This window comes from Streptopelia decaocto, assembly GCF_964273445.1.
Source record: "Streptopelia decaocto genome assembly, chromosome: 3".
NCBI classification, from domain to species: Eukaryota; Metazoa; Chordata; class Aves; order Columbiformes; family Columbidae; genus Streptopelia; species Streptopelia decaocto.
Window position 1 is genome coordinate 39846723 of NC_138656.1, and position 14440 is coordinate 39861162.

The window sequence follows — 14440 nt, forward strand, 5'->3', positions numbered from 1 at the left end:
TTCAAACTATAATAGAATTAGGCTGGGTGTGTAGATATTAGTTATGAGAAAGTATCAAACACATCTCTGAATTTAACTGCTTATGTCTACAACATTTTGACCTATTGTTGTTTCTCTTCCTGCTCCAATGCCAGTTTTGCTGGTGCAGAGGGGAATAATCACAAAGACTTTATCTGAGTCCCTCATTCAAGATGGCTGTCTACTTTTCCTTAAAATATCTTTTATTGAGTTTAACTGTCATATACAAAGGATTTTAAAATGTCTCAGGTGCAGTTTGAAGTTAAGGAAGCTTTTATGCACACTAGGCCTTTGGCAGTATGAACTTAATTAAGTTTTGATTTTCTTCATATCTACTGTTTATTCTTACTCTCACTACATCCTATTTACTATGAAACATGTAAACTTTATGCCAGAGCAGAACTCCAGCCTCTCTGCCCAGGTAAGCATCCAAATAGTCCGACAAGAACATCGTGCTGCTTCTTACACCCAGGTCTGTCCCAGGCAATTTGGAATGCCTGCCTTCATGGTGTTACTGCACATTCAGCCACAATGGAAGGACCTACCTATATCAGTTCCAGGAGGGTCTCTGAGCTGGTGGCAAAAGCACTTTCAACAAAGGTGGCAGGTGTGTACCCTTATCTTTTTTTGTGGGTTCTGATTACTGATGTACCATGTACGGTATCCATCTCCTCCTTTAACTGTGAAATTTTGAGAGAGAGGTCGTAAGTGATCTTCATGCAGAAATTGGGATTTATGGTAGCTCCTCCGATTTCCTGATAAGCTGGTCTCTCTTCAGTGCTAGGTGCTATTTTCTCTGAATCCCTGACAGCATGGTTATATGGTCTATTCAGTTCAATATAAATCTACAATGTTCCATAATGGGGTAGTCCTAGCAACTTTACACCCTTGGACATTCCTGCTTCCTTGTAAGAGCACTGACTTGTTAGTTTGTTTTCCTGATATTAGTTTTCAGACTGGTAAGGGTCTTTGGCCTGATTCAAAGGGTTCCTATGTGCACACTAGAGATAGGGCATGGAAAGCAGCAGGGAAAAGGCAGTGGGCTACTTGAGAGGAGGAGAAAAGACAAGACCAGTCTTTTCTGGCAGCAGTGCAGACATCTGCTTGATGAAACTTACCACATAACAGTAGCCTAGGATACGTTCTTATGCAGCGTAAGGAGTGTAGAACAAAGGTTAACCTAGCAGTCTGGATTAATGAGGCCAGACATTTACCATATACTCAAGCTGAGAGAAAAGGTCCATTTCTAGATTTCTCCTTCGTACATCATGCGTGCTAGATAACATTGCTAGAATGCATTGAACATTTACCTACCTTGTTTTCTAAGAGATGTCACCTTTCCTTAACATTTTTGAAATGTCCAGCTTTAATGTTATTGCTCAAAGCAAAATTTCTTGTGAATTTCAAACAAGAAATAATTAAAAATAACAAGGTTTTGTTTGAAAAAATAAATCTGCCAAATTTAACTGTTTTCTAGCAAAATGGGTCCACATGCATGCAAACAAAAAAGACCCCCAAACCACCCCCCCAATAATCGGTCATTCTTACCATGCTTTTCAGGGTTTATTTTGCTTCACACTATCTGTGACAGTCACTTTGTGAGCCAGAATCTCTGGTCCAGTCAAGCCAGGCTCTTGTCAAGCCTGGCGGGTAAAGCTAAGGTAGGTTTGAATGACATTCAAAGTCCCAGATGCTGCAACTGCTCAGGATACAGTCCAATCCCTGGATTAAACAACAGCTGGCTCTCTAACTGATGCCTGGTTTCCCACAGTCCTGAAGTCCAAACATTTAATCTGTCCTGAAAGAACAAACAAAACCTAACCCCCCCCCCCAAAAAAAACCAAAAAAAACAGTGTGTTTTTTCAGAAGAGATCTGTGATGAGTAAAGGATTCTCCTGCAGTACAACTAGAATAGATCTCTCAATGCACAACACCACATCTATTTTTGGAAAAGCAAAAATAGAGCTAATTGAGTGATCTCACTGGCTAGTAATTTCTTTGAAGTAGTTTATCACATACATGAAAATATACTGCTTTACATCACTTCAAAAGTCATATTTGTTTTCTTTATATTAAGTTATAGTATTTTTCTTGATGTTTAAACTTCAGCATATGTGACTTCAGTGGCATTATAGAAACCATTGGCAGATCTTTTTGTACCTACATACTCATGTAGCTGTCCAGGAATGCAGCACTGGAGCAGTTAATTATACATTTGCAATGCTTAGAGGTTGACCCACAGACAGTTAAGAATTATACAAGACTCATAATGTTATTTCAACCTCTTCATCTCCGACACACATACAGACATATCTACATTCATATGTGAAATCTGTATCACATATGGGAGACTGAAATTTTCCAAACTTAAATTAGTGGCATTTAAATTAAAAAAAAAAAAAAAAAAAAGAAAAAAAAGAAAAACACAAAACCAACTTGAGTATTAATGCTGATTGCAAGAGCATGCCAGCATTTCACAGCAGATATAAATGTGGGAGATTTAACATTTTTGTACTCATTCTCCTGCAGGCACAGCTGAGGAATGTCCAGACCATCTCAACCACAGCCAAATTAGGATAGCATTAGATATGCGTCTCAAGTGCAGAAGCAGTTTTGTAAGTTAAACTCCAGACAACGGAGGCTTAGACATATAACTCACCAGACTGATGCATTCTTGTGCATCACCTGTTCATTTAGCACTGTAGAGAATAAACATGCATCTTTGGTCTCCTGCTGAAATTCAATTGTTTTCTAATAATATTGTTTTATAACTTGAAGTTATATGTAAGCAGAACTTTCAGGGCCCGTAGACAGGGTTAATGAGATGAATGTTTGTTCCTGGAATTAAGGCTGGGGTGAGTTCTAATTGGTTGAACATCCCCCCCTGCTTCCTTTTACACATCTCTATTATTTGCACCTCTTTTTATCTTTTCTCACATAGAACCTAAAATACATCAAAAAAGACAATGGTGTTTCTAGACCTCCTGAAAGGTGAGTAATGGTAAGTTCATAGTCATTCTTATGAATCGAGGTTTTATGTTCACATCATTCCTTTCTGACCACCCAAGACCCATTGCAGAGGGTCACATTCATAGTCCTACAGCCAGGTATCATTGCTGATGTAATTTCCAAGGTGCTTTCAGGAATGTCATTTCCTTGTTACAATGCAGGATTGGTTAACAGCAGAACAGTGGCTAATTCTCCCAGCCCCGATCTTGCTGTTTCTGTTTTGGTTTTGTTGATTATTTTTGTTGTTGGTGGTTGTTTTGTGGGGGGTTTTTTTGTGTTTTTGTTTGCTTTTTAATGAGGACCGTACTTCTGACCTCTGTTGCTTTAAAATCTGCTACTGAAAACCATAAAAGCTAGAACTGACTGCAACTCATATTACTCTTGCTACAATGGTATGTGCCACAGTTATTATATTCTGTCAAGTACATAAATACTCCAGAAAACTTGCATCCATAAGCAGATAAGAAGGTATGGCACAATATAGCACATTAGATAAAGTACGATTGTGATGGGGTAACTTCATTTACATTCCATGTCTGATGATTTCTAGTAGCACTCTGAGTAGGGAAGCCCAGCCTGTTCATCTTTTCTGACTTTATTTGTGAATCACTGGTAAATGGTCTCATCCTAGATATCAGGTCTCTAGAAGCATAAACAAAGTAAATGTGAGTAATACAAATATAAGTACTGTAAACTTATCTCCACACAGGAAGGGTAAAGTTCCAAGTTTCAGTTCAGAAGGATATAGGTCTAAAATGTCCTTTAATTTTTATGCACTTTTAATGTGCATATCTACACATAATCTCCTGGATTGCTTATAACTTGTTTATAGTTACAGTAGGTACCTTTCAGTGAATTTATTATTTAGATCTGTAGAAAGGAGTGAGAATGAAGCAGAAAGATAGGGTTGAAAACTTGGTTTCAAAAGACTAAAACATTCTTCAAGAAGATTGTTATAAAAAGGAAAAATCTGTTCCCTTGTTAAGCATAGTAAGATTCAGAACTATTTTGAAAGTCTCTAAAGCCACATTTCAATTCTGGAAATATTAATAGACTAGGAATAGAAAGAGGCCCAGATCCCATACAGAACTAACACCCATGACAGTGCGTAAAACTTCGGCTTTTGTTCAATGGCCCACACAAAGACGAAATTCAATGAAAAATGGGGACTGAACCATTAACACCAGATGAGATCTTCTTGCCTGTCTGAAAAATGAAATGAAACCCCAGATGAAAACAGAGTGCTGCTACTTATAATGTTGACACTAGTGATGTTCAGCTTCAACTAAGTTGCATCTGGCAACAAACATTTTATCATCCCAAGTGGTCATGACCCTCTGCAGACAGTAGAAAATCTTCAAGAGATCCTAGACAGATTGTTGCTAAGTTTTGAGAATGGGCCTAGAAGTTATAACTTCTTGCACTTTGCATCTTTACCAGATATTGGCATTAAATTTTTTAACTGAAAACAAAATTCTGTGAGAAAACTTTACTTAGTCCTTAACCAATCTATTCAAGGAAAGTTACTTTTAACGATTATATTGGATCTCCCCTGCTGTAGTTTTTTTTTCATTACTTCTTTTCCCATCTAGTTTATATTTTCCTCTTTGCAAAAACTTCATGGTTATGGGCTGACATTCCATTTTTCCTTAGTCTTCTCTAGACTAAACAATGCCAATTCCACCCTCCCTCATGCTGCCTCTAGACTGTTGTTCATTTTTTTTACTCAATTTTGGATTGTCTCCAGTGTGTCTACAGTTTTCGTGAAGTATGGTGTCCAAAACAATACTCCTTGACACTCTCCAGTGCCAAGAAAGTGCAACAATTAATTTACAGACCTTGCATAGAACATTTGTACTCCAGGATCACTCTATTTTGCTTGAATTTGTTAATCCTTGGTAAACACAGGGAGCATCTTAATTTATAAAACTGAAAATATATGTTCGGAGATAATTTTTCCTTGTAAAGGCTGGGTTCAGGTATAGCTTTGTGATCAGGGTCTTCAGGCCAGAAAGTTGTGAACATTTTTTTTAATATATATATATGTTACTACAGGGCATGCCAGGAAACTGGGAGTTAGCTCTGATTTACTGTACAAAATGGTCCTTATTTACAGATGCTCTAGCAGCAAATATGGTTTTCAGAGATGGATGGCAACTGTCCTATTACCCAGCTTTCCATAGACAGGTGAATTTGAGAGTATCTTCTCCCACCAGGAACGTTAGAGCAGAGATACCTTGCAAGATCCATACCCTGTTACGAAATATAAAGCTTTGTTACTTTTATGTACCTTTAAGCTGAAACATTGTTTCATTAGTCAATTGCCTTGTTGTTGACTTGGATTTCACCATGAGCTCTAAGACCTTATAGGTAGCAATTTGTTGCTATTTATACTTGGTCTACCAACATAGTCTTAGCTACTGCTCTATTGAGACTAATGTAAAGTAAATATTTGTTCTAACACCTGATTAAAAAAAACCCCACCTACTATTACTTCATTGTGTTGCCTTAAATTGCATAACATTTTACAAAGAGGATTTGGGACTGATCTTAATGGGATTTACTACCAAAAATTGGGGATTATTTCCTGGTGTGAGAGAAGGTAGGAAGTATGTAGAACAGCAATACAAATGTCCTAATAATAGATAACTTACTCCTTATTCTTCTACAAATTTCTTGCATGGCATTATCAAGTGACATAACTATTATGCATCTCCTTGTCTTTCATGAGCTATTTCAGAAAAACATTCTTATATTCCTTCCAAAGCAAACATGTTTTTTCCATTTATTGTTGCACAAATTTCTGAAAATAGAGAAAGAGCAAAAGACTTTGTCAGTTATGTTCATGTTAAAGTAGATTATACCCACTTTGATTTTGAGATATTATTAGCTTCAGGGTACAATAACATGCTCCTATGTTCTGGTCAGTACTTCTAAGCCAAATTTTAATTAGCTTTAAAGAAGAAAAAAAATAAAAATAAAAGTACACACACTGCCATTGTATGGCTGAAGCAATTAAGACCGTGGATAAATACCACCATATCTGTACCAGCACAACTTTTGCCTACTCTCACTTTCTTTTGTTAAACAATGGTTTTCCACACATAAAAGTGCTGGATAACAAATAAGGTATGGTGGTTAAAGTTTTAAGAAGAGTACAGGTACATTTTTTTAATGATTTAGCTGCCATTCTGGTATTTCTTCAGCAAAAATAGCACGGAAGGCTTCCCTTCTTTGCCCTAGCCCTCATTTTAATTTATTGGTATATTGAAATAATATTTTTTTTCGTTGCTTCTTGTCTTCTTTTTAAGTGACAAGTGGAGAGAAGGAATTTTTTTTACTTTTCTGGAAATGTTACAGTAGCCTGCAGTGGCAGTCCACTGAAGATTTCTGTAATTTCTTCGGTTAGAGAGATTATTATTCTAATACTTATTTACCCAACTTTGCAGTTAGTTCACTGAAGTCATTCTTAGTCTTCAAGGCAAAAAACACTCCCTGTTGAACCCCACAGCTATTAATTTCCAGTTTCATTCACTCTTTTCTTTCAAGTTATAGACACTCTGAGCAGTGCTGGTGTAAAAGTGGAATAATAATTTCAAATATACTTATTCCAGCTTTCCTCTGCTATAGCAAAGAACAAGATTTGACCTGCAGTCCCACTTTCATTTTCCCATGTAAAGTCATACAGCTATAATAAGCACTAAGACACTGTGAGACTAGATGCGTGAGAAAGTCTCATTTTACTTGAGACTCACTGACCTCTGTGAAGCAACATCGCATGTTGGGCTGGTGTTTTTTAAAATATCTGTATTTGTTTCGTATTTGCCCAGTACCAAGTGTAATAGATCTTTGACCCCTGGATAATATCTGAGCAACAACAATAAGTATTCTTAACTGTTCTGTGTTAAATGTGACATGCGACACTTCAGGAACAGAAGAGTTAACAACAGAAGTTTTTATTCACATCCATTTCCTTATTTGTATTTAAAATACTTGACACTTGCACAGTTGAATACAGGAGCTAGAGGCAATCACTGGAATTCACTCGGAATGTCATAGATACAGGACTGTATCTGCAAACAACTTCTGGAGAATGCTCACTGAGAAAGCCTGTGGATTCTCAAACATCTATTTCTATTGCCTAATGCAAATTCTTCTTGATGTAGCTTAAAACCATTGCCTTTTATGTCAATGTACATAAGCAGTAGTTTATTCTCAACTTTGTTGCTATCCTTTATGCACATAAATAGGATGTGGGATCAGGGTCCTTTGTCCTCAGACATGGCTGGCCACACAGGCTTGCCACTAAGCCAACCTCCTCTGTCCCCACAAATCCATTTGCAGGTGTGGAGTTTAAATGTGGGTGTGGGGGGGGTGTATTTTCCCTTTCTTTTCTCCTTCCATTTAACTCCCAACTATTCTCTGTTACATGACACACACTCGGAATTACATGTGTGAGAGCATGCAGTCAGTAATGCAGCATCAGCAAATTCAGACCAGAACTGTGAATGAACTAGACAGAGTCCACCACAGCTTAGCGCTAGTCACTCCTTGACTTGGATTCTGTATCTCAGCCAAACATGACGGCAGCCTCTCCGCAAACCAGAGCACAAATTTTTAAACGTTAGTTTGTCACAAATTACCCCTAGACATTACAGATTTGTGTAATTCAAAATCCATATGGTTTAAATGTTTTCCCAGACCACAGCTGGCTGTGGTAGAGCACATTAGCAGAAGTCCAGTCTAGTATTGCAGCACTGACAGGGACAATTGCAATGATCCCTAAATTAGAGTTTGTCAGTCTGGGGTCACAGTGATTTCCCCTGCAGCCCCAGCAGCAATACCTGCCCACAAACATATTCAGTCTCCTGGCCACCCATCTTCCTCACAGAAGAAAGGTCACACGTGCTATGTTCCATTCAAATGCTCTCATCCTGATGATGCTCTACACTAAATTTATAAGGATGGAAAAAGCAGAGACTGAAGCTTATTTATCCTGGAACACAGAAAACAAAGAGACTGCTTGAGTGTTAGAATGGCTAAGTTGAATTAACAATCAACATGCAACACAATGCATTCAGAAACAATTAATTTGCTCAAAAAACAACTAATTGTATTTTCAACCTGAAACTGCTTGGATCCAGAGCAAAAGAACACTGTTTCTCACAAATAGACCCCCTGTTTTTTTCCATGTATAGCTTTGTATAGTTTAACTCTTGGTGCTTTTGACAAGGGATGCTCCTCGGCTGTAATAAATTTCCTAAAGAGGATTAGGGAAGGGGGATGCAGCAGGGAGGGTATCAAGTCACAAGACAATATTGGGCTGCTGCAAAAAATAATGTGGTTTTAGGTAAATTGAGACCATTTGTTATTAAAGTACACACAAATGGGACTAAACCTCAAGTAACTAAATGTAATAAACACTAGAAATGTGAGGAGGTTGTGTCAGACCTTTACAACACTCCAATGTTTGTGAGTAACATATTCACAAAAAAAAATACAAAAAATAGCTTCAGGTCCACAGGCATGTGGCTTCCTAAAATATCATTTCAGGACTCTGGCATTGGCAAAATGTGCATGCCAGACACAGGAAACCAAGAAAAATAAGACAAACTAGAGAAACTTCCAAAATTGTATCATTTTTATAGTTTAGTGAGGAGATGAATGTTCTCACTGTGACTGACCTCCAAGAACTAGATTTGTAAGCCAATACAAATATTAGTGTTTTGTTTGTTTTTTTTTTTTTTTAAGTCTCTGAACACCCATATAATATTAGACACAGGACAATCCAGCTTAGTTTTGATCAGCTTTTAGACCATTAATCAATCTCTACTTTGCTTAGCAACTCCAGATCAGAACAGGTTTGGATTGGTTGGTTGGTATTTTTAATACTGATCACCTTCTAAAAAATAGATAAATAAAAATTCAATTGTATCTTATACTTTGCAACCATAATCTCAGAAATCAGTGTTCTCTATATTTACTCTAGAAACAATTTATAAATTGATATTATGTTATTTAGTTCTAGCTAAGCAGTTTTTTAAAATATCCATTGTCATTGAAGTGACCATTGAAGGTCACTGTATTTGCTAATAAAAACCCGTTTTATTATACTGAAGTTGGTATTAACTAATTTTAAATAGTCTTGACTGGAGAAAAAAAAATATTTAGTTTAGTCAAATTAGTTAATTGATTTAAAAAAATGATGCTAATGGTATAAACATGGCTGGTAACTGAACTCACAACACCCACTTTCACATGCATTCACTGAATGCCTTGAGCGAACAATTATCTGCTCAAAGCATATTTGCCAACTGTTCTACTTAAAAATATTTCTATTTGTGTCACCTGAATGATTTCTGTGACAGGCATTTTTCCCAGTTTGGTTATAAATTTTAAACAATAGAATAATGAACAAGACAGCTATAGTCTGGATTTTCAGTAACTTTACCTTCTGTACTGAAATTCAGTATTATTTTTGGCTAGTATTACTAGCCCCTATACAAAAACAACTGTTTCAGAAGTTCCAGGTGTGGTAACAATGCCAATTAACCAAATTAAGAAGTTGGTACTGTATTCTCGATTCCCAGATTCTTCCCAAATCAAGAAATCACAACTCTACACACAAGTGTATTTATTCAGGCTGAGAAGAGTTCCCTTTTGTCTGATGGGTATAAATATAAATGTGATATAAGTATCTTTTTCCTTGACTACAAAAGATCACAATCATTAAGTGATTATTACACAATCAAGGTATGTTCAGTCTCCAACTGAATCAATTGTAGGTAATCAATACTAGAAGATGCTGAAGCTCCCTAAGAAGTCAGTTATTGGCTTTTTAAGCAGCAGTATTCCGAGTCCCTGATGTTTCAGCACTTGCATGCAAAAGCGAGCAGGAGAATTAAGTGTCAATCCAGGTACAGAGCAGAATCTCCCATCTACCATTTGGCTTTGTGCCAACATAATACTGGTTATGGAGGAAACACTGCCATCAGTCTAAACAAGTATTTAAGCAAGTCCTTAACTATTGTAAAAATACAATGGTACCAAAAGGCTCCACATATCAGCCTTCTTTCTTTTAGGGAAAATAATAAGTAGGCTCTCAGCTCATGAGTTGATGTGAAGGAAAAAATAGTGAGAGAAGTGAATGATTCTTATCCTGAGATTTGTGCAGAACCATTACAGGATCTCCTGAAGCATGGGCCTCTCCATTAAGTGACCACCATGAATTGTCTTGTGTGCTCCTCTGTATCGCACAGGAATTTAGATGTATTAATAATAATTCTCTTAGTATATTTTAACATAAACTCACAGCAGCATATAACCATGCCACTAACTGTATAAATTTTAGCTTTTCTTTGCATTAGTCTTGAACTTGTACTCTCCCAGTTCCATGATTGTATTTTAGTAAATTTCAGCTGTACTTATCCTAATTCTTGCAGCTTCTATTTGAGCTAGATACATCAGAAAAATTTTATGGACAAGGACAATTTCAATTGTTTTTTTTTGTTTGTGTTTTTTTTTTTTTTTTTTTTTTTTTGCATCACTTCAACTCAATTGCTTGTAGTATCAACAAGGATAACCCACTTGCCACAATACACTTCCTTGCAGTTCAAAATGGGGTCACTTTTGGATAAAAAAATTTAGGCTCCATATTAAAGTTACAAACAAGTAACTAAGTAATCAGTCTAGCATTTGGAATATGCCTCAAATCCTTTGTCTCCAGACATGAACATTCTTAAAAATATCTGCAGACCTTCCCTTAGAGAGTAGGGCTGGAACACTTCTTACTCTCATTGCATAAACTACAAAGCAAGCATGGGAAATTAAGAAGTTTGCCCAAGGTGTCTTAGGTGACAACAGCAAAGCAGGAGTTCCAATGGACTTCTACAGGCACATGGGCAACTTAAATATGTTGGTATACAAAACTGTTTCAACTTATCCAGCTTGGGAAGAAACAGTAAACATTTGGAGTAAATACTTGAAAAATGCCCTAGTCAGTGCTATTCTTGATAACTTGGTTAACTAACTATGAAATATTGTTAAGATGTAATTTATTTTCTGTTTACTACTTGCAATTCTCTCACTTTAGAGTGTAAGAAAAAAAAGCTTTTGCATACCTCCTCTAAAACCAAAATTAAACAAGAAGGCTTTTCAAATAGAAGTAGGAAGGGTAATTGTATCTTAAATTGCTAGCACAATGCTATAACATTTCACTGCAAGCACTGGAGGAATTAAAAATATATCACCTGGATTTTTAAGTTTCTAGGAAGTAATCTTATAGAGCTTCAAAAATTAAAGCTAATTAAACAAGATAACACATCATATGCATTTTCAAGTGCAACCCAACGCTCTGTTCTTCTCTCACTAGACAGCATTTTAAAATTGTTGTTTGGAGAATGCTAATTAGTAAGAAAGTAGTATTTTTTTTAATTTTATTTTTTGAATGTTTAGTTTTCAAGTTAGAAAGTAGGAAACTTCTCTGCTGTTGAGAGCCAAAAACTTTAGTGGTCTGTGTAAAGTTAATTGATCCATTATTCTCATTTGTAACCAGGTCTGAATTGTTATAAGTATGTTTACGGAAGGACCAAGGGTGTTTACGGAAGGACCAAGGGGGAAGCTGCACAGTTTTTTTTTTTTGTTACTATCAATATAAATATTCCATCTTAGAGAAACAAAAACCAACCAATTAACAAACAAACAAAATCCCCACAAAATATTGTAAAATCTAAGCCTTGTTTCTTTCTCTTGCTACTACAGAAGTAGTGACACCTTCTGGCAGTGAGGGAGGTGGCCAGAGAAGAGTTTCTGATCCACTTGCAGCTGTAAAAAAACCTACCAAAAATAAAATTCACTTAGCTTCAAAGTGGTAAACTCTACTATAATTTCAGAAGCTCTCTCATGCAGAGTTTAATATTGACTTCTGCTGAGTATTAACAGAAATCATTAATGAGGAAAGATAATAGTCATTTCAGAGAAATCAATAAGTCCAATTAGTATGAGCTTAGGAAAAAATACTTTGCGTCACTCCCTTGATTTATTTTTACAACACGAGGTAAATAACAGATAAATATTGTTGAACCGACCTCCTTTAATACAGTAGACAAAAGTAACACAAGCCAATGGATGAAAGACAAGCTAAATTTGAAAAACTAAGAAGCAAATCCATCATTTGAGAGCTTGTGCTACTACAAGTGTTGCAATAATTTCTCTGCTGCAAGTAGCTAAACTGGATGTTTGCTAAAAAACAAACTCTGGTGCTTTAACATACTGGACTTGAAAGGAGCTAAGCAAAATCCTAAATCTGTGTTTGGCACACGCTGTAGAAGGCTCACATTAACCCCTATTGTTTTTAAAGTAATGCAAATAATAAAACTTCTAATCTTCCCAAACTCAGTCCTGTTTGTCTTGTTGGTACACTCCCTATGTACCTCTAACATTGAGGGCTTTGCTCCAAGTCCTATGTACATTTGTAACACTAAACACAGTTACTTCAAAGCCATTAAAAAATCCTTGCCAAAACAGGACCTCACGCAGGTACCTGCCATGATCCAAATCCAGAATTTTACATCTGTTAAAAGTAAGATTTTGCCTGGAGCACAGGAGTCTGGGAAGAATGAGAGCTATTGAAACAGAAACTCATCCCTGACAAGTGTTTTATGCCACTGACTTAATGTTTCCTCCATTCTCCAGTATGAAGGAAGAAAATGTGTAGTCCCACTTACCACAGAGAAGAGCTGGAGGGCAGCAGTACTCTCAAACAGTGCATTTTGGGATGCATAAGCTAAACTCAGCAACGAAAACAAGGAAGAAGGTCCTACTCCAAATGGCCCAGTAACTTATGTCATTCACAGAACATTATTCTTCAGTCTACATCCAAGGTGAAAATTTAGTTTTAAGAAGTAATCACAGATGCTCCAAAATATCATCATAGAAGTAATTTAGATGCAACATATACCTAAACCATCAGATTTTAAACAAATAGAATGGTATATTTTATTATATTACATAAGCTAGGCAGGGCACAGTAGTGGTGTCCCAATCCATTTCTTACAGAAGTCAATAATTGTACCTCAAACTAACTTACGTTCTTGAAAAATTAGACAAAATACACTCCATATATAGATTATGCATTCTGCAGACAAAAAGATGATGTGAACAGTTTTAAACACATGCCTTGAGCATGGAACTCCTCAGTCTCTACCAGAATTTTGAGTTGAGAATGCTATTATACAGGATTCGTAATATTAAGAAAAATACCTACTTAACTCTTCTGCAGTAGTTCCAGAGGAATCGCACCTATAGCTAATACCTCACTGTGCAAACACATCAAGAGAGGCAACCTTTTCTCAAGTCTGTCTTTCATTCAAAGCAAATATTACATCAGCCAAAAAGAATAATCTTAAACCTCTGAATAATTCTGAAAAGTTACTTTTCTACTTGAGCTCGAAGGAGACAAGTTTTAAGTATCTATAGATGTGCAGCTATATGTGCACATTTCTCCAGCATAGTTACCTCCTGCTGTAAGTATTCTCTACCTCTTCTGATTTTCAACAGTCCCTCGATCCTGTTTCCTAGACATTTGCTTTGTTGTTAACTCTCCTTGCTGTTATTCCTTCTTATGCTGAATTCTGTTATAACACTTTTCCTCACCTCTTCCCTGTCACCTTTAAGTTTTCATCATCCAATACAACCTTTTATTGTGTGCAGGATTCATTCTATTTCTGACACAGTGTAGACACAGTCTCTGCAGAGTCACAGTCCCTCCGTCTTATATTCCCTACCTGCTCTGTTCTATGTATTCAAAAGGCTCTGTGCCATATAGGCTACCCTGCAGATATTGAAGCTGGTGTGACTTACCAGATGCCACTAAAAAGGAGATAAAGGCTTCATCATCTAGAGACCCTTCTAAAATTCTCAATACAATTTTGTTTTGGCATCCATGATTCCAAAGACATGTCATCAGTATTTTTCAGAGAATCTTGAAGCCTGTATTTGTGACGACTGGTCTTTAAGACTACTTAAATCTATGTACTCCGGTGAGAAATGGTAACTCAATGGTAGGCCATCCTACAACTGCATAGCACTTTTGAGCTAACTAATTCAGGAACTGTTTTAGTCCCACCTTCTCTTCCCCACACCTCTCTCCTGTCCCCTTGCTATCAGCTTAAAGCTCTTTCTGAATCTGTTCTTGAAACTACATTGCCTGGATTCTACACCAGCTACCGAGCTGACAGAAATATTCTGACACCCTGTCATTTCACTGCCAAATTCAAAGGTATGTAATAACATGAAAAAGCCATAGGAGTAACAAGTATATTCATTTCTAGATTGCTACAACCAAATCCTGGGCTGCTGCAGCCAGATTCAAGCCTGTTATCAGTATAAAATGACCTCTACTGGTCAGAAAGAT